At 44.4% G+C, this 24,293-nt stretch overlaps 26 non-coding genes and 2 pseudogenes across 26 annotated transcripts; all 28 read left to right on the forward strand.

Annotated features, from left to right (window-relative positions):
* The first annotated feature begins 243 nt into the window (after window positions 1–243).
* LOC143457898 (U2 spliceosomal RNA) lies at window positions 244–468 on the forward strand (annotated as a pseudogene).
* A 593-nt stretch (window positions 469–1,061) lies between these two features.
* Window positions 1,062–1,254, forward strand: LOC143457768 (U2 spliceosomal RNA). The gene has a single exon (XR_013117446.1). It is a non-coding gene; the product is annotated as a U2 spliceosomal RNA (small nuclear RNA).
* A 593-nt stretch (window positions 1,255–1,847) lies between these two features.
* Window positions 1,848–2,040, forward strand: LOC143457771 (U2 spliceosomal RNA). The gene has a single exon (XR_013117448.1). It is a non-coding gene; the product is annotated as a U2 spliceosomal RNA (small nuclear RNA).
* Window positions 2,041–2,633: 593 nt separating this feature from the next.
* Window positions 2,634–2,826, forward strand: LOC143457772 (U2 spliceosomal RNA). Its single transcript, XR_013117449.1, has one exon. It is a non-coding gene; the product is annotated as a U2 spliceosomal RNA (small nuclear RNA).
* Window positions 2,827–3,419: 593 nt separating this feature from the next.
* LOC143457773 (U2 spliceosomal RNA) lies at window positions 3,420–3,612 on the forward strand. Its single transcript, XR_013117450.1, has one exon. It is a non-coding gene; the product is annotated as a U2 spliceosomal RNA (small nuclear RNA).
* A 593-nt stretch (window positions 3,613–4,205) lies between these two features.
* Window positions 4,206–4,398, forward strand: LOC143457774 (U2 spliceosomal RNA). The gene has a single exon (XR_013117451.1). It is a non-coding gene; the product is annotated as a U2 spliceosomal RNA (small nuclear RNA).
* Window positions 4,399–4,991: 593 nt separating this feature from the next.
* LOC143457775 (U2 spliceosomal RNA) lies at window positions 4,992–5,184 on the forward strand. Its single transcript, XR_013117452.1, has one exon. It is a non-coding gene; the product is annotated as a U2 spliceosomal RNA (small nuclear RNA).
* Window positions 5,185–5,777: 593 nt separating this feature from the next.
* On the forward strand, window positions 5,778–5,970 carry LOC143457776 (U2 spliceosomal RNA). Its single transcript, XR_013117453.1, has one exon. It is a non-coding gene; the product is annotated as a U2 spliceosomal RNA (small nuclear RNA).
* A 593-nt stretch (window positions 5,971–6,563) lies between these two features.
* LOC143457777 (U2 spliceosomal RNA) lies at window positions 6,564–6,756 on the forward strand. Its single transcript, XR_013117454.1, has one exon. It is a non-coding gene; the product is annotated as a U2 spliceosomal RNA (small nuclear RNA).
* A 593-nt stretch (window positions 6,757–7,349) lies between these two features.
* On the forward strand, window positions 7,350–7,542 carry LOC143457778 (U2 spliceosomal RNA). The gene has a single exon (XR_013117455.1). It is a non-coding gene; the product is annotated as a U2 spliceosomal RNA (small nuclear RNA).
* A 593-nt stretch (window positions 7,543–8,135) lies between these two features.
* On the forward strand, window positions 8,136–8,328 carry LOC143457779 (U2 spliceosomal RNA). The gene has a single exon (XR_013117456.1). It is a non-coding gene; the product is annotated as a U2 spliceosomal RNA (small nuclear RNA).
* Window positions 8,329–8,921: 593 nt separating this feature from the next.
* On the forward strand, window positions 8,922–9,114 carry LOC143457780 (U2 spliceosomal RNA). Its single transcript, XR_013117457.1, has one exon. It is a non-coding gene; the product is annotated as a U2 spliceosomal RNA (small nuclear RNA).
* A 593-nt stretch (window positions 9,115–9,707) lies between these two features.
* On the forward strand, window positions 9,708–9,900 carry LOC143457782 (U2 spliceosomal RNA). The gene has a single exon (XR_013117459.1). It is a non-coding gene; the product is annotated as a U2 spliceosomal RNA (small nuclear RNA).
* A 593-nt stretch (window positions 9,901–10,493) lies between these two features.
* Window positions 10,494–10,686, forward strand: LOC143457783 (U2 spliceosomal RNA). Its single transcript, XR_013117460.1, has one exon. It is a non-coding gene; the product is annotated as a U2 spliceosomal RNA (small nuclear RNA).
* An 857-nt stretch (window positions 10,687–11,543) lies between these two features.
* LOC143457884 (U2 spliceosomal RNA) lies at window positions 11,544–11,760 on the forward strand (annotated as a pseudogene).
* A 593-nt stretch (window positions 11,761–12,353) lies between these two features.
* On the forward strand, window positions 12,354–12,546 carry LOC143457784 (U2 spliceosomal RNA). The gene has a single exon (XR_013117461.1). It is a non-coding gene; the product is annotated as a U2 spliceosomal RNA (small nuclear RNA).
* A 593-nt stretch (window positions 12,547–13,139) lies between these two features.
* On the forward strand, window positions 13,140–13,332 carry LOC143457786 (U2 spliceosomal RNA). The gene has a single exon (XR_013117462.1). It is a non-coding gene; the product is annotated as a U2 spliceosomal RNA (small nuclear RNA).
* A 593-nt stretch (window positions 13,333–13,925) lies between these two features.
* On the forward strand, window positions 13,926–14,118 carry LOC143457787 (U2 spliceosomal RNA). The gene has a single exon (XR_013117463.1). It is a non-coding gene; the product is annotated as a U2 spliceosomal RNA (small nuclear RNA).
* Window positions 14,119–14,711: 593 nt separating this feature from the next.
* Window positions 14,712–14,904, forward strand: LOC143457788 (U2 spliceosomal RNA). The gene has a single exon (XR_013117464.1). It is a non-coding gene; the product is annotated as a U2 spliceosomal RNA (small nuclear RNA).
* A 593-nt stretch (window positions 14,905–15,497) lies between these two features.
* Window positions 15,498–15,690, forward strand: LOC143457789 (U2 spliceosomal RNA). Its single transcript, XR_013117465.1, has one exon. It is a non-coding gene; the product is annotated as a U2 spliceosomal RNA (small nuclear RNA).
* A 593-nt stretch (window positions 15,691–16,283) lies between these two features.
* Window positions 16,284–16,476, forward strand: LOC143457790 (U2 spliceosomal RNA). Its single transcript, XR_013117466.1, has one exon. It is a non-coding gene; the product is annotated as a U2 spliceosomal RNA (small nuclear RNA).
* A 593-nt stretch (window positions 16,477–17,069) lies between these two features.
* Window positions 17,070–17,262, forward strand: LOC143457791 (U2 spliceosomal RNA). The gene has a single exon (XR_013117467.1). It is a non-coding gene; the product is annotated as a U2 spliceosomal RNA (small nuclear RNA).
* Window positions 17,263–17,855: 593 nt separating this feature from the next.
* LOC143457792 (U2 spliceosomal RNA) lies at window positions 17,856–18,048 on the forward strand. The gene has a single exon (XR_013117468.1). It is a non-coding gene; the product is annotated as a U2 spliceosomal RNA (small nuclear RNA).
* A 593-nt stretch (window positions 18,049–18,641) lies between these two features.
* LOC143457794 (U2 spliceosomal RNA) lies at window positions 18,642–18,834 on the forward strand. The gene has a single exon (XR_013117470.1). It is a non-coding gene; the product is annotated as a U2 spliceosomal RNA (small nuclear RNA).
* A 593-nt stretch (window positions 18,835–19,427) lies between these two features.
* Window positions 19,428–19,620, forward strand: LOC143457795 (U2 spliceosomal RNA). The gene has a single exon (XR_013117471.1). It is a non-coding gene; the product is annotated as a U2 spliceosomal RNA (small nuclear RNA).
* A 593-nt stretch (window positions 19,621–20,213) lies between these two features.
* LOC143457796 (U2 spliceosomal RNA) lies at window positions 20,214–20,406 on the forward strand. Its single transcript, XR_013117472.1, has one exon. It is a non-coding gene; the product is annotated as a U2 spliceosomal RNA (small nuclear RNA).
* A 593-nt stretch (window positions 20,407–20,999) lies between these two features.
* On the forward strand, window positions 21,000–21,192 carry LOC143457797 (U2 spliceosomal RNA). Its single transcript, XR_013117473.1, has one exon. It is a non-coding gene; the product is annotated as a U2 spliceosomal RNA (small nuclear RNA).
* A 593-nt stretch (window positions 21,193–21,785) lies between these two features.
* On the forward strand, window positions 21,786–21,978 carry LOC143457798 (U2 spliceosomal RNA). Its single transcript, XR_013117474.1, has one exon. It is a non-coding gene; the product is annotated as a U2 spliceosomal RNA (small nuclear RNA).
* Window positions 21,979–24,293: the final 2,315 nt, after the last annotated feature.

Below are 24,293 nucleotides of genomic sequence, written 5' to 3' on the forward strand. Positions count from 1 at the left end.
ATATGTATACATTTTATTTTCTGTGGAAACTGGATTCTCAAAATTGTACCGGCTTTTTTGAAATTCCCCTAATCTGATCTCTTATTAATTCATACATTTTCTGTGTATATCATACAATTAAAAATAACTATTCTGATTTTGTATTATTCAATTGGATAAAACTGTATTATCGAATATGTGATTGCCCCATTATTACTATAACGCATGGACATATGTTCTACATCATCGATCGAAACTACTTGTATTTCTTTCTTCTTATTTGGAATTTTAATATCGTTGAAATAAAAGAAAAAAAAAAAAAAAAAAAGTGTAGTATCTGTTCTTCTCAGTTTAATCCCTGGGACGCAGTTCATTGAACTGCTCTTCGATTAAACGGATTTTTGAACGGTGAACGACGCTAGGCGCTTGCGCCTGCTCGTTTGAGGGTTGTGCAGCTATTGCAGTACCTGCTGCTTCGGCCCATCTCCCACCCTGGTGGGATACTCTTGTTTGTATTAAAGTAGTCTGAGGAAAAGAAGAAGAGGAGGAGAAGGAGGGGAAAAAAAAAAAAAAAAAAAAGAAGACGATGGGCGGATGGATTGATCGATGTCAAACGATCGATTAATGTCTATGGGATAAATGTTGTACACCTGCGTCACGGGTAAAATGAGAAATTGACTGTCGGCCCTGTGTGACAGCAGGAATGGTTTGATAAAATGGATAAATCCCCGATTTATCTTGTGAAAGTTTCTTCAAGTCAACTGTGCTGCTGCTGCTGTTACTACATTTGTTGTGAGTACTAATGAAAGCGATCGTTTTAGGGTATTTCCCAGTTTGATAGCAAAAAGCTGAAAAATGCAAGAAATGGCCTCCACGGGATAGACACAAAATATCTCCACTGTCACGGTCCAATAACCATCAAGCAGCAAATCATGTGACTGGGCGGCGGCCAGAAGATTGTCGTCTGTCTGCTGGCTGGTTGAGTTCGTCAGTTTGGCGTCTTGTGGCGGGCGATATAGGAACGTTTGGAGGTCGAGGAGGATTTTGAGAAGAATAAAAAGAGTCCGGGAAGATTTAGAGGTATCGCTTCTCGGCTCTCAAGAGCTAAGATCAAGTGTAGTATCTGTTCTTCTCAGTTTAATCCCTGGGACGCAGTTCATTGAACTGCTCTTCGATTAAACGGATTTTTGAACGGTGAACGACGCTAGGCGCTTGCGCCTGCTCGTTTGAGGGTTGTGCAGCTATTGCAGTACCTGCTGCTTCGGCCCATCTCCCACCCTGGTGGGATACTCTTGTTTGTATTAAAGTAGTCTGAGGAAAAGAAGAAGAGGAGGAGAAGGAGGGGAAAAAAAAAAAAAAAAAAAAGAAGACGATGGGCGGATGGATTGATCGATGTCAAACGATCGATTAATGTCTATGGGATAAATGTTGTACACCTGCGTCACTGCTAAAATGAGAAATTGACTGTCGGCCCTGTGTGACAGCAGGAATGGTTTGATAAAATGGATAAATCCCCGATTTATCTTGTGAAAGTTTCTTCAAGTCAACTGTGCTGCTGCTGCTGTTACTACATTTGTTGTGAGTACTAATGAAAGCGATCGTTTTAGGGTATTTCCCAGTTTGATAGCAAAAAGCTGAAAAATGCAAGAAATGGCCTCCACGGGATAGACACAAAATATCTCCACTGTCACGGTCCAATAACCATCAAGCAGCAAATCATGTGACTGGGCGGCGGCCAGAAGATTGTCGTCTGTCTGCTGGCTGGTTGAGTTCGTCAGTTTGGCGTCTTGTGGCGGGCGATATAGGAACGTTTGGAGGTCGAGGAGGATTTTGAGAAGAATAAAAAGAGTCCGGGAAGATTTAGAGGTATCGCTTCTCGGCTCTCAAGAGCTAAGATCAAGTGTAGTATCTGTTCTTCTCAGTTTAATCCCTGGGACGCAGTTCATTGAACTGCTCTTCGATTAAACGGATTTTTGAACGGTGAACGACGCTAGGCGCTTGCGCCTGCTCGTTTGAGGGTTGTGCAGCTATTGCAGTACCTGCTGCTTCGGCCCATCTCCCACCCTGGTGGGATACTCTTGTTTGTATTAAAGTAGTCTGAGGAAAAGAAGAAGAGGAGGAGAAGGAGGGGAAAAAAAAAAAAAAAAAAAAGAAGACGATGGGCGGATGGATTGATCGATGTCAAACGATCGATTAATGTCTATGGGATAAATGTTGTACACCTGCGTCACGGGTAAAATGAGAAATTGACTGTCGGCCCTGTGTGACAGCAGGAATGGTTTGATAAAATGGATAAATCCCCGATTTATCTTGTGAAAGTTTCTTCAAGTCAACTGTGCTGCTGCTGCTGTTACTACATTTGTTGTGAGTACTAATGAAAGCGATCGTTTTAGGGTATTTCCCAGTTTGATAGCAAAAAGCTGAAAAATGCAAGAAATGGCCTCCACGGGATAGACACAAAATATCTCCACTGTCACGGTCCAATAACCATCAAGCAGCAAATCATGTGACTGGGCGGCGGCCAGAAGATTGTCGTCTGTCTGCTGGCTGGTTGAGTTCGTCAGTTTGGCGTCTTGTGGCGGGCGATATAGGAACGTTTGGAGGTCGAGGAGGATTTTGAGAAGAATAAAAAGAGTCCGGGAAGATTTAGAGGTATCGCTTCTCGGCTCTCAAGAGCTAAGATCAAGTGTAGTATCTGTTCTTCTCAGTTTAATCCCTGGGACGCAGTTCATTGAACTGCTCTTCGATTAAACGGATTTTTGAACGGTGAACGACGCTAGGCGCTTGCGCCTGCTCGTTTGAGGGTTGTGCAGCTATTGCAGTACCTGCTGCTTCGGCCCATCTCCCACCCTGGTGGGATACTCTTGTTTGTATTAAAGTAGTCTGAGGAAAAGAAGAAGAGGAGGAGAAGGAGGGGAAAAAAAAAAAAAAAAAAAAGAAGACGATGGGCGGATGGATTGATCGATGTCAAACGATCGATTAATGTCTATGGGATAAATGTTGTACACCTGCGTCACGGGTAAAATGAGAAATTGACTGTCGGCCCTGTGTGACAGCAGGAATGGTTTGATAAAATGGATAAATCCCCGATTTATCTTGTGAAAGTTTCTTCAAGTCAACTGTGCTGCTGCTGCTGTTACTACATTTGTTGTGAGTACTAATGAAAGCGATCGTTTTAGGGTATTTCCCAGTTTGATAGCAAAAAGCTGAAAAATGCAAGAAATGGCCTCCACGGGATAGACACAAAATATCTCCACTGTCACGGTCCAATAACCATCAAGCAGCAAATCATGTGACTGGGCGGCGGCCAGAAGATTGTCGTCTGTCTGCTGGCTGGTTGAGTTCGTCAGTTTGGCGTCTTGTGGCGGGCGATATAGGAACGTTTGGAGGTCGAGGAGGATTTTGAGAAGAATAAAAAGAGTCCGGGAAGATTTAGAGGTATCGCTTCTCGGCTCTCAAGAGCTAAGATCAAGTGTAGTATCTGTTCTTCTCAGTTTAATCCCTGGGACGCAGTTCATTGAACTGCTCTTCGATTAAACGGATTTTTGAACGGTGAACGACGCTAGGCGCTTGCGCCTGCTCGTTTGAGGGTTGTGCAGCTATTGCAGTACCTGCTGCTTCGGCCCATCTCCCACCCTGGTGGGATACTCTTGTTTGTATTAAAGTAGTCTGAGGAAAAGAAGAAGAGGAGGAGAAGGAGGGGAAAAAAAAAAAAAAAAAAAAGAAGACGATGGGCGGATGGATTGATCGATGTCAAACGATCGATTAATGTCTATGGGATAAATGTTGTACACCTGCGTCACGGGTAAAATGAGAAATTGACTGTCGGCCCTGTGTGACAGCAGGAATGGTTTGATAAAATGGATAAATCCCCGATTTATCTTGTGAAAGTTTCTTCAAGTCAACTGTGCTGCTGCTGCTGTTACTACATTTGTTGTGAGTACTAATGAAAGCGATCGTTTTAGGGTATTTCCCAGTTTGATAGCAAAAAGCTGAAAAATGCAAGAAATGGCCTCCACGGGATAGACACAAAATATCTCCACTGTCACGGTCCAATAACCATCAAGCAGCAAATCATGTGACTGGGCGGCGGCCAGAAGATTGTCGTCTGTCTGCTGGCTGGTTGAGTTCGTCAGTTTGGCGTCTTGTGGCGGGCGATATAGGAACGTTTGGAGGTCGAGGAGGATTTTGAGAAGAATAAAAAGAGTCCGGGAAGATTTAGAGGTATCGCTTCTCGGCTCTCAAGAGCTAAGATCAAGTGTAGTATCTGTTCTTCTCAGTTTAATCCCTGGGACGCAGTTCATTGAACTGCTCTTCGATTAAACGGATTTTTGAACGGTGAACGACGCTAGGCGCTTGCGCCTGCTCGTTTGAGGGTTGTGCAGCTATTGCAGTACCTGCTGCTTCGGCCCATCTCCCACCCTGGTGGGATACTCTTGTTTGTATTAAAGTAGTCTGAGGAAAAGAAGAAGAGGAGGAGAAGGAGGGGAAAAAAAAAAAAAAAAAAAAGAAGACGATGGGCGGATGGATTGATCGATGTCAAACGATCGATTAATGTCTATGGGATAAATGTTGTACACCTGCGTCACGGGTAAAATGAGAAATTGACTGTCGGCCCTGTGTGACAGCAGGAATGGTTTGATAAAATGGATAAATCCCCGATTTATCTTGTGAAAGTTTCTTCAAGTCAACTGTGCTGCTGCTGCTGTTACTACATTTGTTGTGAGTACTAATGAAAGCGATCGTTTTAGGGTATTTCCCAGTTTGATAGCAAAAAGCTGAAAAATGCAAGAAATGGCCTCCACGGGATAGACACAAAATATCTCCACTGTCACGGTCCAATAACCATCAAGCAGCAAATCATGTGACTGGGCGGCGGCCAGAAGATTGTCGTCTGTCTGCTGGCTGGTTGAGTTCGTCAGTTTGGCGTCTTGTGGCGGGCGATATAGGAACGTTTGGAGGTCGAGGAGGATTTTGAGAAGAATAAAAAGAGTCCGGGAAGATTTAGAGGTATCGCTTCTCGGCTCTCAAGAGCTAAGATCAAGTGTAGTATCTGTTCTTCTCAGTTTAATCCCTGGGACGCAGTTCATTGAACTGCTCTTCGATTAAACGGATTTTTGAACGGTGAACGACGCTAGGCGCTTGCGCCTGCTCGTTTGAGGGTTGTGCAGCTATTGCAGTACCTGCTGCTTCGGCCCATCTCCCACCCTGGTGGGATACTCTTGTTTGTATTAAAGTAGTCTGAGGAAAAGAAGAAGAGGAGGAGAAGGAGGGGAAAAAAAAAAAAAAAAAAAAGAAGACGATGGGCGGATGGATTGATCGATGTCAAACGATCGATTAATGTCTATGGGATAAATGTTGTACACCTGCGTCACGGGTAAAATGAGAAATTGACTGTCGGCCCTGTGTGACAGCAGGAATGGTTTGATAAAATGGATAAATCCCCGATTTATCTTGTGAAAGTTTCTTCAAGTCAACTGTGCTGCTGCTGCTGTTACTACATTTGTTGTGAGTACTAATGAAAGCGATCGTTTTAGGGTATTTCCCAGTTTGATAGCAAAAAGCTGAAAAATGCAAGAAATGGCCTCCACGGGATAGACACAAAATATCTCCACTGTCACGGTCCAATAACCATCAAGCAGCAAATCATGTGACTGGGCGGCGGCCAGAAGATTGTCGTCTGTCTGCTGGCTGGTTGAGTTCGTCAGTTTGGCGTCTTGTGGCGGGCGATATAGGAACGTTTGGAGGTCGAGGAGGATTTTGAGAAGAATAAAAAGAGTCCGGGAAGATTTAGAGGTATCGCTTCTCGGCTCTCAAGAGCTAAGATCAAGTGTAGTATCTGTTCTTCTCAGTTTAATCCCTGGGACGCAGTTCATTGAACTGCTCTTCGATTAAACGGATTTTTGAACGGTGAACGACGCTAGGCGCTTGCGCCTGCTCGTTTGAGGGTTGTGCAGCTATTGCAGTACCTGCTGCTTCGGCCCATCTCCCACCCTGGTGGGATACTCTTGTTTGTATTAAAGTAGTCTGAGGAAAAGAAGAAGAGGAGGAGAAGGAGGGGAAAAAAAAAAAAAAAAAAAAGAAGACGATGGGCGGATGGATTGATCGATGTCAAACGATCGATTAATGTCTATGGGATAAATGTTGTACACCTGCGTCACGGGTAAAATGAGAAATTGACTGTCGGCCCTGTGTGACAGCAGGAATGGTTTGATAAAATGGATAAATCCCCGATTTATCTTGTGAAAGTTTCTTCAAGTCAACTGTGCTGCTGCTGCTGTTACTACATTTGTTGTGAGTACTAATGAAAGCGATCGTTTTAGGGTATTTCCCAGTTTGATAGCAAAAAGCTGAAAAATGCAAGAAATGGCCTCCACGGGATAGACACAAAATATCTCCACTGTCACGGTCCAATAACCATCAAGCAGCAAATCATGTGACTGGGCGGCGGCCAGAAGATTGTCGTCTGTCTGCTGGCTGGTTGAGTTCGTCAGTTTGGCGTCTTGTGGCGGGCGATATAGGAACGTTTGGAGGTCGAGGAGGATTTTGAGAAGAATAAAAAGAGTCCGGGAAGATTTAGAGGTATCGCTTCTCGGCTCTCAAGAGCTAAGATCAAGTGTAGTATCTGTTCTTCTCAGTTTAATCCCTGGGACGCAGTTCATTGAACTGCTCTTCGATTAAACGGATTTTTGAACGGTGAACGACGCTAGGCGCTTGCGCCTGCTCGTTTGAGGGTTGTGCAGCTATTGCAGTACCTGCTGCTTCGGCCCATCTCCCACCCTGGTGGGATACTCTTGTTTGTATTAAAGTAGTCTGAGGAAAAGAAGAAGAGGAGGAGAAGGAGGGGAAAAAAAAAAAAAAAAAAAAGAAGACGATGGGCGGATGGATTGATCGATGTCAAACGATCGATTAATGTCTATGGGATAAATGTTGTACACCTGCGTCACGGGTAAAATGAGAAATTGACTGTCGGCCCTGTGTGACAGCAGGAATGGTTTGATAAAATGGATAAATCCCCGATTTATCTTGTGAAAGTTTCTTCAAGTCAACTGTGCTGCTGCTGCTGTTACTACATTTGTTGTGAGTACTAATGAAAGCGATCGTTTTAGGGTATTTCCCAGTTTGATAGCAAAAAGCTGAAAAATGCAAGAAATGGCCTCCACGGGATAGACACAAAATATCTCCACTGTCACGGTCCAATAACCATCAAGCAGCAAATCATGTGACTGGGCGGCGGCCAGAAGATTGTCGTCTGTCTGCTGGCTGGTTGAGTTCGTCAGTTTGGCGTCTTGTGGCGGGCGATATAGGAACGTTTGGAGGTCGAGGAGGATTTTGAGAAGAATAAAAAGAGTCCGGGAAGATTTAGAGGTATCGCTTCTCGGCTCTCAAGAGCTAAGATCAAGTGTAGTATCTGTTCTTCTCAGTTTAATCCCTGGGACGCAGTTCATTGAACTGCTCTTCGATTAAACGGATTTTTGAACGGTGAACGACGCTAGGCGCTTGCGCCTGCTCGTTTGAGGGTTGTGCAGCTATTGCAGTACCTGCTGCTTCGGCCCATCTCCCACCCTGGTGGGATACTCTTGTTTGTATTAAAGTAGTCTGAGGAAAAGAAGAAGAGGAGGAGAAGGAGGGGAAAAAAAAAAAAAAAAAAAAGAAGACGATGGGCGGATGGATTGATCGATGTCAAACGATCGATTAATGTCTATGGGATAAATGTTGTACACCTGCGTCACGGGTAAAATGAGAAATTGACTGTCGGCCCTGTGTGACAGCAGGAATGGTTTGATAAAATGGATAAATCCCCGATTTATCTTGTGAAAGTTTCTTCAAGTCAACTGTGCTGCTGCTGCTGTTACTACATTTGTTGTGAGTACTAATGAAAGCGATCGTTTTAGGGTATTTCCCAGTTTGATAGCAAAAAGCTGAAAAATGCAAGAAATGGCCTCCACGGGATAGACACAAAATATCTCCACTGTCACGGTCCAATAACCATCAAGCAGCAAATCATGTGACTGGGCGGCGGCCAGAAGATTGTCGTCTGTCTGCTGGCTGGTTGAGTTCGTCAGTTTGGCGTCTTGTGGCGGGCGATATAGGAACGTTTGGAGGTCGAGGAGGATTTTGAGAAGAATAAAAAGAGTCCGGGAAGATTTAGAGGTATCGCTTCTCGGCTCTCAAGAGCTAAGATCAAGTGTAGTATCTGTTCTTCTCAGTTTAATCCCTGGGACGCAGTTCATTGAACTGCTCTTCGATTAAACGGATTTTTGAACGGTGAACGACGCTAGGCGCTTGCGCCTGCTCGTTTGAGGGTTGTGCAGCTATTGCAGTACCTGCTGCTTCGGCCCATCTCCCACCCTGGTGGGATACTCTTGTTTGTATTAAAGTAGTCTGAGGAAAAGAAGAAGAGGAGGAGAAGGAGGGGAAAAAAAAAAAAAAAAAAAAGAAGACGATGGGCGGATGGATTGATCGATGTCAAACGATCGATTAATGTCTATGGGATAAATGTTGTACACCTGCGTCACGGGTAAAATGAGAAATTGACTGTCGGCCCTGTGTGACAGCAGGAATGGTTTGATAAAATGGATAAATCCCCGATTTATCTTGTGAAAGTTTCTTCAAGTCAACTGTGCTGCTGCTGCTGTTACTACATTTGTTGTGAGTACTAATGAAAGCGATCGTTTTAGGGTATTTCCCAGTTTGATAGCAAAAAGCTGAAAAATGCAAGAAATGGCCTCCACGGGATAGACACAAAATATCTCCACTGTCACGGTCCAATAACCATCAAGCAGCAAATCATGTGACTGGGCGGCGGCCAGAAGATTGTCGTCTGTCTGCTGGCTGGTTGAGTTCGTCAGTTTGGCGTCTTGTGGCGGGCGATATAGGAACGTTTGGAGGTCGAGGAGGATTTTGAGAAGAATAAAAAGAGTCCGGGAAGATTTAGAGGTATCGCTTCTCGGCTCTCAAGAGCTAAGATCAAGTGTAGTATCTGTTCTTCTCAGTTTAATCCCTGGGACGCAGTTCATTGAACTGCTCTTCGATTAAACGGATTTTTGAACGGTGAACGACGCTAGGCGCTTGCGCCTGCTCGTTTGAGGGTTGTGCAGCTATTGCAGTACCTGCTGCTTCGGCCCATCTCCCACCCTGGTGGGATACTCTTGTTTGTATTAAAGTAGTCTGAGGAAAAGAAGAAGAGGAGGAGAAGGAGGGGAAAAAAAAAAAAAAAAAAAAGAAGACGATGGGCGGATGGATTGATCGATGTCAAACGATCGATTAATGTCTATGGGATAAATGTTGTACACCTGCGTCACGGGTAAAATGAGAAATTGACTGTCGGCCCTGTGTGACAGCAGGAATGGTTTGATAAAATGGATAAATCCCCGATTTATCTTGTGAAAGTTTCTTCAAGTCAACTGTGCTGCTGCTGCTGTTACTACATTTGTTGTGAGTACTAATGAAAGCGATCGTTTTAGGGTATTTCCCAGTTTGATAGCAAAAAGCTGAAAAATGCAAGAAATGGCCTCCACGGGATAGACACAAAATATCTCCACTGTCACGGTCCAATAACCATCAAGCAGCAAATCATGTGACTGGGCGGCGGCCAGAAGATTGTCGTCTGTCTGCTGGCTGGTTGAGTTCGTCAGTTTGGCGTCTTGTGGCGGGCGATATAGGAACGTTTGGAGGTCGAGGAGGATTTTGAGAAGAATAAAAAGAGTCCGGGAAGATTTAGAGGTATCGCTTCTCGGCTCTCAAGAGCTAAGATCAAGTGTAGTATCTGTTCTTCTCAGTTTAATCCCTGGGACGCAGTTCATTGAACTGCTCTTCGATTAAACGGATTTTTGAACGGTGAACGACGCTAGGCGCTTGCGCCTGCTCGTTTGAGGGTTGTGCAGCTATTGCAGTACCTGCTGCTTCGGCCCATCTCCCACCCTGGTGGGATACTCTTGTTTGTATTAAAGTAGTCTGAGGAAAAGAAGAAGAGGAGGAGAAGGAGGGGAAAAAAAAAAAAAAAAAAAAGAAGACGATGGGCGGATGGATTGATCGATGTCAAACGATCGATTAATGTCTATGGGATAAATGTTGTACACCTGCGTCACGGGTAAAATGAGAAATTGACTGTCGGCCCTGTGTGACAGCAGGAATGGTTTGATAAAATGGATAAATCCCCGATTTATCTTGTGAAAGTTTCTTCAAGTCAACTGTGCTGCTGCTGCTGTTACTACATTTGTTGTGAGTACTAATGAAAGCGATCGTTTTAGGGTATTTCCCAGTTTGATAGCAAAAAGCTGAAAAATGCAAGAAATGGCCTCCACGGGATAGACACAAAATATCTCCACTGTCACGGTCCAATAACCATCAAGCAGCAAATCATGTGACTGGGCGGCGGCCAGAAGATTGTCGTCTGTCTGCTGGCTGGTTGAGTTCGTCAGTTTGGCGTCTTGTGGCGGGCGATATAGGAACGTTTGGAGGTCGAGGAGGATTTTGAGAAGAATAAAAAGAGTCCGGGAAGATTTAGAGGTATCGCTTCTCGGCTCTCAAGAGCTAAGATCAAGTGTAGTATCTGTTCTTCTCAGTTTAATCCCTGGGACGCAGTTCATTGAACTGCTCTTCGATTAAACGGATTTTTGAACGGTGAACGACGCTAGGCGCTTGCGCCTGCTCGTTTGAGGGTTGTGCAGCTATTGCAGTACCTGCTGCTTCGGCCCATCTCCCACCCTGGTGGGATACTCTTGTTTGTATTAAAGTAGTCTGAGGAAAAGAAGAAGAGGAGGAGAAGGAGGGGAAAAAAAAAAAAAAAAAAAAGAAGACGATGGGCGGATGGATTGATCGATGTCAAACGATCGATTAATGTCTATGGGATAAATGTTGTACACCTGCGTCACGGGTAAAATGAGAAATTGACTGTCGGCCCTGTGTGACAGCAGGAATGGTTTGATAAAATGGATAAATCCCCGATTTATCTTGTGAAAGTTTCTTCAAGTCAACTGTGCTGCTGCTGCTGTTACTACATTTGTTGTGAGTACTAATGAAAGCGATCGTTTTAGGGTATTTCCCAGTTTGATAGCAAAAAGCTGAAAAATGCAAGAAATGGCCTCCACGGGATAGACACAAAATATCTCCACTGTCACGGTCCAATAACCATCAAGCAGCAAATCATGTGACTGGGCGGCGGCCAGAAGATTGTCGTCTGTCTGCTGGCTGGTTGAGTTCGTCAGTTTGGCGTCTTGTGGCGGGCGATATAGGAACGTTTGGAGGTCGAGGAGGATTTTGAGAAGAATAAAAAGAGTCCGGGAAGATTTAGAGGTATCGCTTCTCGGCTCTCAAGAGCTAAGATCAAGTGTAGTGGTCCATCAGTTTACTGATGTAGAAAGGGTCTCGGTTGATGCCGCCGAGTTTGGTGCCCTTTCCCGAACATACCACCTTCCACCTCTCACCAGGTTTTAGGCTTGCCCCTGCTCGTAGCACTTGTGAGCAAAATGCAAGTCAAATCAAGGTTGGGAAATTTTTTGTCCTATCGGAAGGTAGGCAAAAGAGACCCCTGACTCTTTTACAACCCCCACTCAAAAACTTTTCCTTTTTTTACTTTACATTGTAATATCTTTGAAATAAAAGAAAAAAAAAAAAAGTGTAGTATCTGTTCTTCTCAGTTTAATCCCTGGGACGCAGTTCATTGAACTGCTCTTCGATTAAACGGATTTTTGAACGGTGAACGACGCTAGGCGCTTGCGCCTGCTCGTTTGAGGGTTGTGCAGCTATTGCAGTACCTGCTGCTTCGGCCCATCTCCCACCCTGGTGGGATACTCTTGTTTGTATTAAAGTAGTCTGAGGAAAAGAAGAAGAGGAGGAGAAGGAGGGGAAAAAAAAAAAAAAAAAAAAGAAGACGATGGGCGGATGGATTGATCGATGTCAAACGATCGATTAATGTCTATGGGATAAATGTTGTACACCTGCGTCACGGGTAAAATGAGAAATTGACTGTCGGCCCTGTGTGACAGCAGGAATGGTTTGATAAAATGGATAAATCCCCGATTTATCTTGTGAAAGTTTCTTCAAGTCAACTGTGCTGCTGCTGCTGTTACTACATTTGTTGTGAGTACTAATGAAAGCGATCGTTTTAGGGTATTTCCCAGTTTGATAGCAAAAAGCTGAAAAATGCAAGAAATGGCCTCCACGGGATAGACACAAAATATCTCCACTGTCACGGTCCAATAACCATCAAGCAGCAAATCATGTGACTGGGCGGCGGCCAGAAGATTGTCGTCTGTCTGCTGGCTGGTTGAGTTCGTCAGTTTGGCGTCTTGTGGCGGGCGATATAGGAACGTTTGGAGGTCGAGGAGGATTTTGAGAAGAATAAAAAGAGTCCGGGAAGATTTAGAGGTATCGCTTCTCGGCTCTCAAGAGCTAAGATCAAGTGTAGTATCTGTTCTTCTCAGTTTAATCCCTGGGACGCAGTTCATTGAACTGCTCTTCGATTAAACGGATTTTTGAACGGTGAACGACGCTAGGCGCTTGCGCCTGCTCGTTTGAGGGTTGTGCAGCTATTGCAGTACCTGCTGCTTCGGCCCATCTCCCACCCTGGTGGGATACTCTTGTTTGTATTAAAGTAGTCTGAGGAAAAGAAGAAGAGGAGGAGAAGGAGGGGAAAAAAAAAAAAAAAAAAAAGAAGACGATGGGCGGATGGATTGATCGATGTCAAACGATCGATTAATGTCTATGGGATAAATGTTGTACACCTGCGTCACGGGTAAAATGAGAAATTGACTGTCGGCCCTGTGTGACAGCAGGAATGGTTTGATAAAATGGATAAATCCCCGATTTATCTTGTGAAAGTTTCTTCAAGTCAACTGTGCTGCTGCTGCTGTTACTACATTTGTTGTGAGTACTAATGAAAGCGATCGTTTTAGGGTATTTCCCAGTTTGATAGCAAAAAGCTGAAAAATGCAAGAAATGGCCTCCACGGGATAGACACAAAATATCTCCACTGTCACGGTCCAATAACCATCAAGCAGCAAATCATGTGACTGGGCGGCGGCCAGAAGATTGTCGTCTGTCTGCTGGCTGGTTGAGTTCGTCAGTTTGGCGTCTTGTGGCGGGCGATATAGGAACGTTTGGAGGTCGAGGAGGATTTTGAGAAGAATAAAAAGAGTCCGGGAAGATTTAGAGGTATCGCTTCTCGGCTCTCAAGAGCTAAGATCAAGTGTAGTATCTGTTCTTCTCAGTTTAATCCCTGGGACGCAGTTCATTGAACTGCTCTTCGATTAAACGGATTTTTGAACGGTGAACGACGCTAGGCGCTTGCGCCTGCTCGTTTGAGGGTTGTGCAGCTATTGCAGTACCTGCTGCTTCGGCCCATCTCCCACCCTGGTGGGATACTCTTGTTTGTATTAAAGTAGTCTGAGGAAAAGAAGAAGAGGAGGAGAAGGAGGGGAAAAAAAAAAAAAAAAAAAAGAAGACGATGGGCGGATGGATTGATCGATGTCAAACGATCGATTAATGTCTATGGGATAAATGTTGTACACCTGCGTCACTGCTAAAATGAGAAATTGACTGTCGGCCCTGTGTGACAGCAGGAATGGTTTGATAAAATGGATAAATCCCCGATTTATCTTGTGAAAGTTTCTTCAAGTCAACTGTGCTGCTGCTGCTGTTACTACATTTGTTGTGAGTACTAATGAAAGCGATCGTTTTAGGGTATTTCCCAGTTTGATAGCAAAAAGCTGAAAAATGCAAGAAATGGCCTCCACGGGATAGACACAAAATATCTCCACTGTCACGGTCCAATAACCATCAAGCAGCAAATCATGTGACTGGGCGGCGGCCAGAAGATTGTCGTCTGTCTGCTGGCTGGTTGAGTTCGTCAGTTTGGCGTCTTGTGGCGGGCGATATAGGAACGTTTGGAGGTCGAGGAGGATTTTGAGAAGAATAAAAAGAGTCCGGGAAGATTTAGAGGTATCGCTTCTCGGCTCTCAAGAGCTAAGATCAAGTGTAGTATCTGTTCTTCTCAGTTTAATCCCTGGGACGCAGTTCATTGAACTGCTCTTCGATTAAACGGATTTTTGAACGGTGAACGACGCTAGGCGCTTGCGCCTGCTCGTTTGAGGGTTGTGCAGCTATTGCAGTACCTGCTGCTTCGGCCCATCTCCCACCCTGGTGGGATACTCTTGTTTGTATTAAAGTAGTCTGAGGAAAAGAAGAAGAGGAGGAGAAGGAGGGGAAAAAAAAAAAAAAAAAAAAGAAGACGATGGGCGGATGGATTGATCGATGTCAAACGATCGATTAATGTCTATGGGATAAATGTTGTACACCTGCGTCACGGGTAAAATGAGAAATTGACTGTCGGCCCTGTGTGACAGCAGGAATGGTTTGATAAAATGGATAAATCCCCGATTTATCTTGTGAAAGTTTCTTCAAGTCAACTGTGCTGCTGCTGCTGTTACTACATTTGTTGTGAGTACTAATGAAAGCGATCGTTTTAGGGTATTTCCCAGTTTGATAGCAAAAAGCTGAAAAATGCAAGAAATGGCCTCCACGGGATAGACACAAAATATCTCCACTGTCACGGTCCAATAACCATCAAGCAGCAAATCATGTGACTGGGCGGCGGCCAGAAGATTGTCGTCTGTCTGCTGGCTGGTTGAGTTCGTCAGTTTGGCGTCTTGTGGCGGGCGATATAGGAACGTTTGGAGGTCGAGGAGGATTTTGAGAAGAATAAAAAGAGTCCGGGAAGATTTAGAGGTATCGCTTCTCGGCTCTCAAGAGCTAAGATCAAGTGTAGTATCTGTTCTTCTCAGTTTAATCCCTGGGACGCAGTTCATTGAACTGCTCTTCGATTAAACGGATTTTTGAACGGTGAACGACGCTAGGCGCTTGCGCCTGCTCGTTTGAGGGTTGTGCAGCTATTGCAGTACCTGCTGCTTCGGCCCATCTCCCACCCTGGTGGGATACTCTTGTTTGTATTAAAGTAGTCTGAGGAAAAGAAGAAGAGGAGGAGAAGGAGGGGAAAAAAAAAAAAAAAAAAAAGAAGACGATGGGCGGATGGATTGATCGATGTCAAACGATCGATTAATGTCTATGGGATAAATGTTGTACACCTGCGTCACTGCTAAAATGAGAAATTGACTGTCGGCCCTGTGTGACAGCAGGAATGGTTTGATAAAATGGATAAATCCCCGATTTATCTTGTGAAAGTTTCTTCAAGTCAACTGTGCTGCTGCTGCTGTTACTACATTTGTTGTGAGTACTAATGAAAGCGATCGTTTTAGGGTATTTCCCAGTTTGATAGCAAAAAGCTGAAAAATGCAAGAAATGGCCTCCACGGGATAGACACAAAATATCTCCACTGTCACGGTCCAATAACCATCAAGCAGCAAATCATGTGACTGGGCGGCGGCCAGAAGATTGTCGTCTGTCTGCTGGCTGGTTGAGTTCGTCAGTTTGGCGTCTTGTGGCGGGCGATATAGGAACGTTTGGAGGTCGAGGAGGATTTTGAGAAGAATAAAAAGAGTCCGGGAAGATTTAGAGGTATCGCTTCTCGGCTCTCAAGAGCTAAGATCAAGTGTAGTATCTGTTCTTCTCAGTTTAATCCCTGGGACGCAGTTCATTGAACTGCTCTTCGATTAAACGGATTTTTGAACGGTGAACGACGCTAGGCGCTTGCGCCTGCTCGTTTGAGGGTTGTGCAGCTATTGCAGTACCTGCTGCTTCGGCCCATCTCCCACCCTGGTGGGATACTCTTGTTTGTATTAAAGTAGTCTGAGGAAAAGAAGAAGAGGAGGAGAAGGAGGGGAAAAAAAAAAAAAAAAAAAAGAAGACGATGGGCGGATGGATTGATCGATGTCAAACGATCGATTAATGTCTATGGGATAAATGTTGTACACCTGCGTCACTGCTAAAATGAGAAATTGACTGTCGGCCCTGTGTGACAGCAGGAATGGTTTGATAAAATGGATAAATCCCCGATTTATCTTGTGAAAGTTTCTTCAAGTCAACTGTGCTGCTGCTGCTGTTACTACATTTGTTGTGAGTACTAATGAAAGCGATCGTTTTAGGGTATTTCCCAGTTTGATAGCAAAAAGCTGAAAAATGCAAGAAATGGCCTCCACGGGATAGACACAAAATATCTCCACTGTCACGGTCCAATAACCATCAAGCAGCAAATCATGTGACTGGGCGGCGGCCAGAAGATTGTCGTCTGTCTGCTGGCTGGTTGAGTTCGTCAGTTTGGCGTCTTGTGGCGGGCGATATAGGAACGTTTGGAGGTCGAGGAGGATTTTGAGAAGAATAAAAAGAGTCCGGGAAGATTTAGAGGTATCGCTTCTCGGCTCTCAAGAGCTAAGATCAAGTGTAGTATCTGTTCTTCTCAGTTTAATCCCTGGGACGCAGTTCATTGAACTGCTCTTCGATTAAACGGATTTTTGAACGGTGAACGACGCTAGGCGCTTGCGCCTGCTCGTTTGAGGGTTGTGCAGCTATTGCAGTACCTGCTGCTTCGGCCCATCTCCCACCCTGGTGGGATACTCTTGTTTGTATTAAAGTAGTCTGAGGAAAAGAAGAAGAGGAGGAGAAGGAGGGGAAAAAAAAAAAAAAAAAAAAGAAGACGATGGGCGGATGGATTGATCGATGTCAAACGATCGATTAATGTCTATGGGATAAATGTTGTACACCTGCGTCACGGGTAAAATGAGAAATTGACTGTCGGCCCTGTGTGACAGCAGGAATGGTTTGATAAAATGGATAAATCCCCGATTTATCTTGTGAAAGTTTCTTCAAGTCAACTGTGCTGCTGCTGCTGTTACTACATTTGTTGTGAGTACTAATGAAAGCGATCGTTTTAGGGTATTTCCCAGTTTGATAGCAAAAAGCTGAAAAATGCAAGAAATGGCCTCCACGGGATAGACACAAAATATCTCCACTGTCACGGTCCAATAACCATCAAGCAGCAAATCATGTGACTGGGCGGCGGCCAGAAGATTGTCGTCTGTCTGCTGGCTGGTTGAGTTCGTCAGTTTGGCGTCTTGTGGCGGGCGATATAGGAACGTTTGGAGGTCGAGGAGGATTTTGAGAAGAATAAAAAGAGTCCGGGAAGATTTAGAGGTATCGCTTCTCGGCTCTCAAGAGCTAAGATCAAGTGTAGTATCTGTTCTTCTCAGTTTAATCCCTGGGACGCAGTTCATTGAACTGCTCTTCGATTAAACGGATTTTTGAACGGTGAACGACGCTAGGCGCTTGCGCCTGCTCGTTTGAGGGTTGTGCAGCTATTGCAGTACCTGCTGCTTCGGCCCATCTCCCACCCTGGTGGGATACTCTTGTTTGTATTAAAGTAGTCTGAGGAAAAGAAGAAGAGGAGGAGAAGGAGGGGAAAAAAAAAAAAAAAAAAAAGAAGACGATGGGCGGATGGATTGATCGATGTCAAACGATCGATTAATGTCTATGGGATAAATGTTGTACACCTGCGTCACGGGTAAAATGAGAAATTGACTGTCGGCCCTGTGTGACAGCAGGAATGGTTTGATAAAATGGATAAATCCCCGATTTATCTTGTGAAAGTTTCTTCAAGTCAACTGTGCTGCTGCTGCTGTTACTACATTTGTTGTGAGTACTAATGAAAGCGATCGTTTTAGGGTATTTCCCAGTTTGATAGCAAAAAGCTGAAAAATGCAAGAAATGGCCTCCACGGGATAGACACAAAATATCTCCACTGTCACGGTCCAATAACCATCAAGCAGCAAATCATGTGACTGGGCGGCGGCCAGAAGATTGTCGTCTGTCTGCTGGCTGGTTGAGTTCGTCAGTTTGGCGTCTTGTGGCGGGCGATATAGGAACGTTTGGAGGTCGAGGAGGATTTTGAGAAGAATAAAAAGAGTCCGGGAAGATTTAGAGGTATCGCTTCTCGGCTCTCAAGAGCTAAGATCAAGTGTAGTATCTGTTCTTCTCAGTTTAATCCCTGGGACGCAGTTCATTGAACTGCTCTTCGATTAAACGGATTTTTGAACGGTGAACGACGCTAGGCGCTTGCGCCTGCTCGTTTGAGGGTTGTGCAGCTATTGCAGTACCTGCTGCTTCGGCCCATCTCCCACCCTGGTGGGATACTCTTGTTTGTATTAAAGTAGTCTGAGGAAAAGAAGAAGAGGAGGAGAAGGAGGGGAAAAAAAAAAAAAAAAAAAAGAAGACGATGGGCGGATGGATTGATCGATGTCAAACGATCGATTAATGTCTATGGGATAAATGTTGTACACCTGCGTCACTGCTAAAATGAGAAATTGACTGTCGGCCCTGTGTGACAGCAGGAATGGTTTGATAAAATGGATAAATCCCCGATTTATCTTGTGAAAGTTTCTTCAAGTCAACTGTGCTGCTGCTGCTGTTACTACATTTGTTGTGAGTACTAATGAAAGCGATCGTTTTAGGGTATTTCCCAGTTTGATAGCAAAAAGCTGAAAAATGCAAGAAATGGCCTCCACGGGATAGACACAAAATATCTCCACTGTCACGGTCCAATAACCATCAAGCAGCAAATCATGTGACTGGGCGGCGGCCAGAAGATTGTCGTCTGTCTGCTGGCTGGTTGAGTTCGTCAGTTTGGCGTCTTGTGGCGGGCGATATAGGAACGTTTGGAGGTCGAGGAGGATTTTGAGAAGAATAAAAAGAGTCCGGGAAGATTTAGAGGTATCGCTTCTCGGCTCTCAAGAGCTAAGATCAAGTGTAGTATCTGTTCTTCTCAGTTTAATCCCTGGGACGCAGTTCATTGAACTGCTCTTCGATTAAACGGATTTTTGAACGGTGAACGACGCTAGGCGCTTGCGCCTGCTCGTTTGAGGGTTGTGCAGCTATTGCAGTACCTGCTGCTTCGGCCCATCTCCCACCCTGGTGGGATACTCTTGTTTGTATTAAAGTAGTCTGAGGAAAAGAAGAAGAGGAGGAGAAGGAGGGGAAAAAAAAAAAAAAAAAAAAGAAGACGATGGGCGGATGGATTGATCGATGTCAAACGATCGATTAATGTCTATGGGATAAATGTTGTACACCTGCGTCACGGGTAAAATGAGAAATTGACTGTCGGCCCTGTGTGACAGCAGGAATGGTTTGATAAAATGGATAAATCCCCGATTTATCTTGTGAAAGTTTCTTCAAGTCAACTGTGCTGCTGCTGCTGTTACTACATTTGTTGTGAGTACTAATGAAAGCGATCGTTTTAGGGTATTTCCCAGTTTGATAGCAAAAAGCTGAAAAATGCAAGAAATGGCCTCCACGGGATAGACACAAAATATCTCCACTGTCACGGTCCAATAACCATCAAGCAGCAAATCATGTGACTGGGCGGCGGCCAGAAGATTGTCGTCTGTCTGCTGGCTGGTTGAGTTCGTCAGTTTGGCGTCTTGTGGCGGGCGATATAGGAACGTTTGGAGGTCGAGGAGGATTTTGAGAAGAATAAAAAGAGTCCGGGAAGATTTAGAGGTATCGCTTCTCGGCTCTCAAGAGCTAAGATCAAGTGTAGTATCTGTTCTTCTCAGTTTAATCCCTGGGACGCAGTTCATTGAACTGCTCTTCGATTAAACGGATTTTTGAACGGTGAACGACGCTAGGCGCTTGCGCCTGCTCGTTTGAGGGTTGTGCAGCTATTGCAGTACCTGCTGCTTCGGCCCATCTCCCACCCTGGTGGGATACTCTTGTTTGTATTAAAGTAGTCTGAGGAAAAGAAGAAGAGGAGGAGAAGGAGGGGAAAAAAAAAAAAAAAAAAAAGAAGACGATGGGCGGATGGATTGATCGATGTCAAACGATCGATTAATGTCTATGGGATAAATGTTGTACACCTGCGTCACGGGTAAAATGAGAAATTGACTGTCGGCCCTGTGTGACAGCAGGAATGGTTTGATAAAATGGATAAATCCCCGATTTATCTTGTGAAAGTTTCTTCAAGTCAACTGTGCTGCTGCTGCTGTTACTACATTTGTTGTGAGTACTAATGAAAGCGATCGTTTTAGGGTATTTCCCAGTTTGATAGCAAAAAGCTGAAAAATGCAAGAAATGGCCTCCACGGGATAGACACAAAATATCTCCACTGTCACGGTCCAATAACCATCAAGCAGCAAATCATGTGACTGGGCGGCGGCCAGAAGATTGTCGTCTGTCTGCTGGCTGGTTGAGTTCGTCAGTTTGGCGTCTTGTGGCGGGCGATATAGGAACGTTTGGAGGTCGAGGAGGATTTTGAGAAGAATAAAAAGAGTCCGGGAAGATTTAGAGGTATCGCTTCTCGGCTCTCAAGAGCTAAGATCAAGTGTAGTATCTGTTCTTCTCAGTTTAATCCCTGGGACGCAGTTCATTGAACTGCTCTTCGATTAAACGGATTTTTGAACGGTGAACGACGCTAGGCGCTTGCGCCTGCTCGTTTGAGGGTTGTGCAGCTATTGCAGTACCTGCTGCTTCGGCCCATCTCCCACCCTGGTGGGATACTCTTGTTTGTATTAAAGTAGTCTGAGGAAAAGAAGAAGAGGAGGAGAAGGAGGGGAAAAAAAAAAAAAAAAAAAAGAAGACGATGGGCGGATGGATTGATCGATGTCAAACGATCGATTAATGTCTATGGGATAAATGTTGTACACCTGCGTCACGGGTAAAATGAGAAATTGACTGTCGGCCCTGTGTGACAGCAGGAATGGTTTGATAAAATGGATAAATCCCCGATTTATCTTGTGAAAGTTTCTTCAAGTCAACTGTGCTGCTGCTGCTGTTACTACATTTGTTGTGAGTACTAATGAAAGCGATCGTTTTAGGGTATTTCCCAGTTTGATAGCAAAAAGCTGAAAAATGCAAGAAATGGCCTCCACGGGATAGACACAAAATATCTCCACTGTCACGGTCCAATAACCATCAAGCAGCAAATCATGTGACTGGGCGGCGGCCAGAAGATTGTCGTCTGTCTGCTGGCTGGTTGAGTTCGTCAGTTTGGCGTCTTGTGGCGGGCGATATAGGAACGTTTGGAGGTCGAGGAGGATTTTGAGAAGAATAAAAAGAGTCCGGGAAGATTTAGAGGTATCGCTTCTCGGCTCTCAAGAGCTAAGATCAAGTGTAGTATCTGTTCTTCTCAGTTTAATCCCTGGGACGCAGTTCATTGAACTGCTCTTCGATTAAACGGATTTTTGAACGGTGAACGACGCTAGGCGCTTGCGCCTGCTCGTTTGAGGGTTGTGCAGCTATTGCAGTACCTGCTGCTTCGGCCCATCTCCCACCCTGGTGGGATACTCTTGTTTGTATTAAAGTAGTCTGAGGAAAAGAAGAAGAGGAGGAGAAGGAGGGGAAAAAAAAAAAAAAAAAAAAGAAGACGATGGGCGGATGGATTGATCGATGTCAAACGATCGATTAATGTCTATGGGATAAATGTTGTACACCTGCGTCACGGGTAAAATGAGAAATTGACTGTCGGCCCTGTGTGACAGCAGGAATGGTTTGATAAAATGGATAAATCCCCGATTTATCTTGTGAAAGTTTCTTCAAGTCAACTGTGCTGCTGCTGCTGTTACTACATTTGTTGTGAGTACTAATGAAAGCGATCGTTTTAGGGTATTTCCCAGTTTGATAGCAAAAAGCTGAAAAATGCAAGAAATGGCCTCCACGGGATAGACACAAAATATCTCCACTGTCACGGTCCAATAACCATCAAGCAGCAAATCATGTGACTGGGCGGCGGCCAGAAGATTGTCGTCTGTCTGCTGGCTGGTTGAGTTCGTCAGTTTGGCGTCTTGTGGCGGGCGATATAGGAACGTTTGGAGGTCGAGGAGGATTTTGAGAAGAATAAAAAGAGTCCGGGAAGATTTAGAGGTATCGCTTCTCGGCTCTCAAGAGCTAAGATCAAGTGTAGTATCTGTTCTTCTCAGTTTAATCCCTGGGACGCAGTTCATTGAACTGCTCTTCGATTAAACGGATTTTTGAACGGTGAACGACGCTAGGCGCTTGCGCCTGCTCGTTTGAGGGTTGTGCAGCTATTGCAGTACCTGCTGCTTCGGCCCATCTCCCACCCTGGTGGGATACTCTTGTTTGTATTAAAGTAGTCTGAGGAAAAGAAGAAGAGGAGGAGAAGGAGGGGAAAAAAAAAAAAAAAAAAAAGAAGACGATGGGCGGATGGATTGATCGATGTCAAACGATCGATTAATGTCTATGGGATAAATGTTGTACACCTGCGTCACTGCTAAAATGAGAAATTGACTGTCGGCCCTGTGTGACAGCAGGAATGGTTTGATAAAATGGATAAATCCCCGATTTATCTTGTGAAAGTTTCTTCAAGTCAACTGTGCTGCTGCTGCTGTTACTACATTTGTTGTGAGTACTAATGAAAGCGATCGTTTTAGGGTATTTCCCAGTTTGATAGCAAAAAGCTGAAAAATGCAAGAAATGGCCTCCACGGGATAGACACAAAATATCTCCACTGTCACGGTCCAATAACCATCAAGCAGCAAATCATGTGACTGGGCGGCGGCCAGAAGATTGTCGTCTGTCTGCTGGCTGGTTGAGTTCGTCAGTTTGGCGTCTTGTGGCGGGCGATATAGGAACGTTTGGAGGTCGAGGAGGATTTTGAGAAGAATAAAAAGAGTCCGGGAAGATTTAGAGGTATCGCTTCTCGGCTCTCAAGAGCTAAGATCAAGTGTAGTATCAGTCGGGTTCGGACGTGTTTTTCGAGCTCTTCAGGTCCAGATCTATATCTCAGAATATCTCAGCGATCAGACAGTCTTAGTGAGCTATCTATGGTTTAAAATCTCTATAAAGTAATTATCTAAAACTTTCTCACAGAAAGTTTTCTCAGTTTTCAACAAAAAGCTCTTTTTAGAGCTAAACCTAAAAAGTCGGAAAATTTGCCGGCTTTTTTTTCATTTGCCTAGAACCTAGGAAATACCCTATCTTAAGTTCTGATTTTTGGTAATTAGCCTAAATATCAGTTATATAACCTAAAAAAGTCAAGGTTTCTCCTTTTAATTACGCTAGAACGCCTTTAGAAGGCTTTCTAACTAGGCCTAGCCTAACCACGCCAATTTTTCCCGCCTTTTTTGCGGAAATCCCCCTAACGAATACCATTATTCAAAAATGGTTCTTTTCAAACAGGTTCGTACCCTCAACTTCGAGGTACAATGCCCAACCGATTACCCCTTCAACATAAGCGACTTCATGAACCTCTTCCGGGCGGAAGGACCATTCTCACACGCCAAAAAAGAAATCTTTGGTATCACTCAAATCAACCACATAAGAAAATTATATTCCATCACCTTCAAGGCAGAAAACAGTGCAGAACAAATGCACTTCTTTAAAAGAAGATTTTCAACAAGACAACTCATCCATCTAAATGATGGTACTCAAATCGGGATCACGGTGCAAGAACCAAGACCCCCAGCAACGACCATCACCCTCCACCCAGTTCCATTCGAAACACCACTAGAAGAAATCGCCGATATTGTCACACAACAACAATGGGGCAAGCTTCTTCGCCAACAGTTTGGCCATTACCGAGAGTTTCCAGAGTTCCGCAACTCATATCTGCACCTCCTTATCGAGGACATTAAAGAAAATAATATTCCAGAACAAATCACAATTAATGAGAAACCAGTTGAAATAATTATGTCGTCAAGGAAACGAAACAGATGTAATTATTGCAAAGCAATAGGACACAACATTCAAGAATGTCCAAAAAAATCAACTCCACCAGTACAATCTGAGCCGACGGGAAAAGGAATCATATCCTATAGAAATGCCGTCCTCAATACACCCTCCAACACCACTCAAAACAAATCAGAAACAAACTCCACAAATCAACAAGACGAAACAACAAGACTCCACAAAACCCCCCCGCAACAAGAACCTCAACAAAAATCAGACGAGCAGGGATGCAGCTCCAAAACCAACAAAAACATGGAAACAGATAGTTCCCCAGAAGATGACGATCAATCCGACACAAACACCGCCCCCAACAACAGCATAATGGACACGGACATAGACACCACCACGTCTATAGAAGAAAACGCAAGCTACCTTGAACAATTACTAAATTCAACAAACCCAAGCACCATTAAAACATTTGAAACATTTCAAGTTCAAGAAAAAAGAGGGAGAGGCACATCGGGCAGTGACACTCCCACACCAAAAAAACAAAGAAGCAAATCAACATCCCCTCATTAAATCAACATCAAACAACAAGCAAGTGAAGAAATCTTTCCGATGGAGGGCATTAGCATAGTAATAGCATCAATAAACTGTAATAGTATCATGCCCTCTCTACAAGACATAGAACAATACATAGTGAACAATGAAATAGACATCCTCTGCCTTCAAGAAACCCACCTCAT

This window comes from Clavelina lepadiformis, chromosome 4 (assembly GCF_947623445.1).
Source record: "Clavelina lepadiformis chromosome 4, kaClaLepa1.1, whole genome shotgun sequence".
In the NCBI taxonomy this organism is placed as follows: Eukaryota; Metazoa; Chordata; class Ascidiacea; order Aplousobranchia; family Clavelinidae; genus Clavelina; species Clavelina lepadiformis.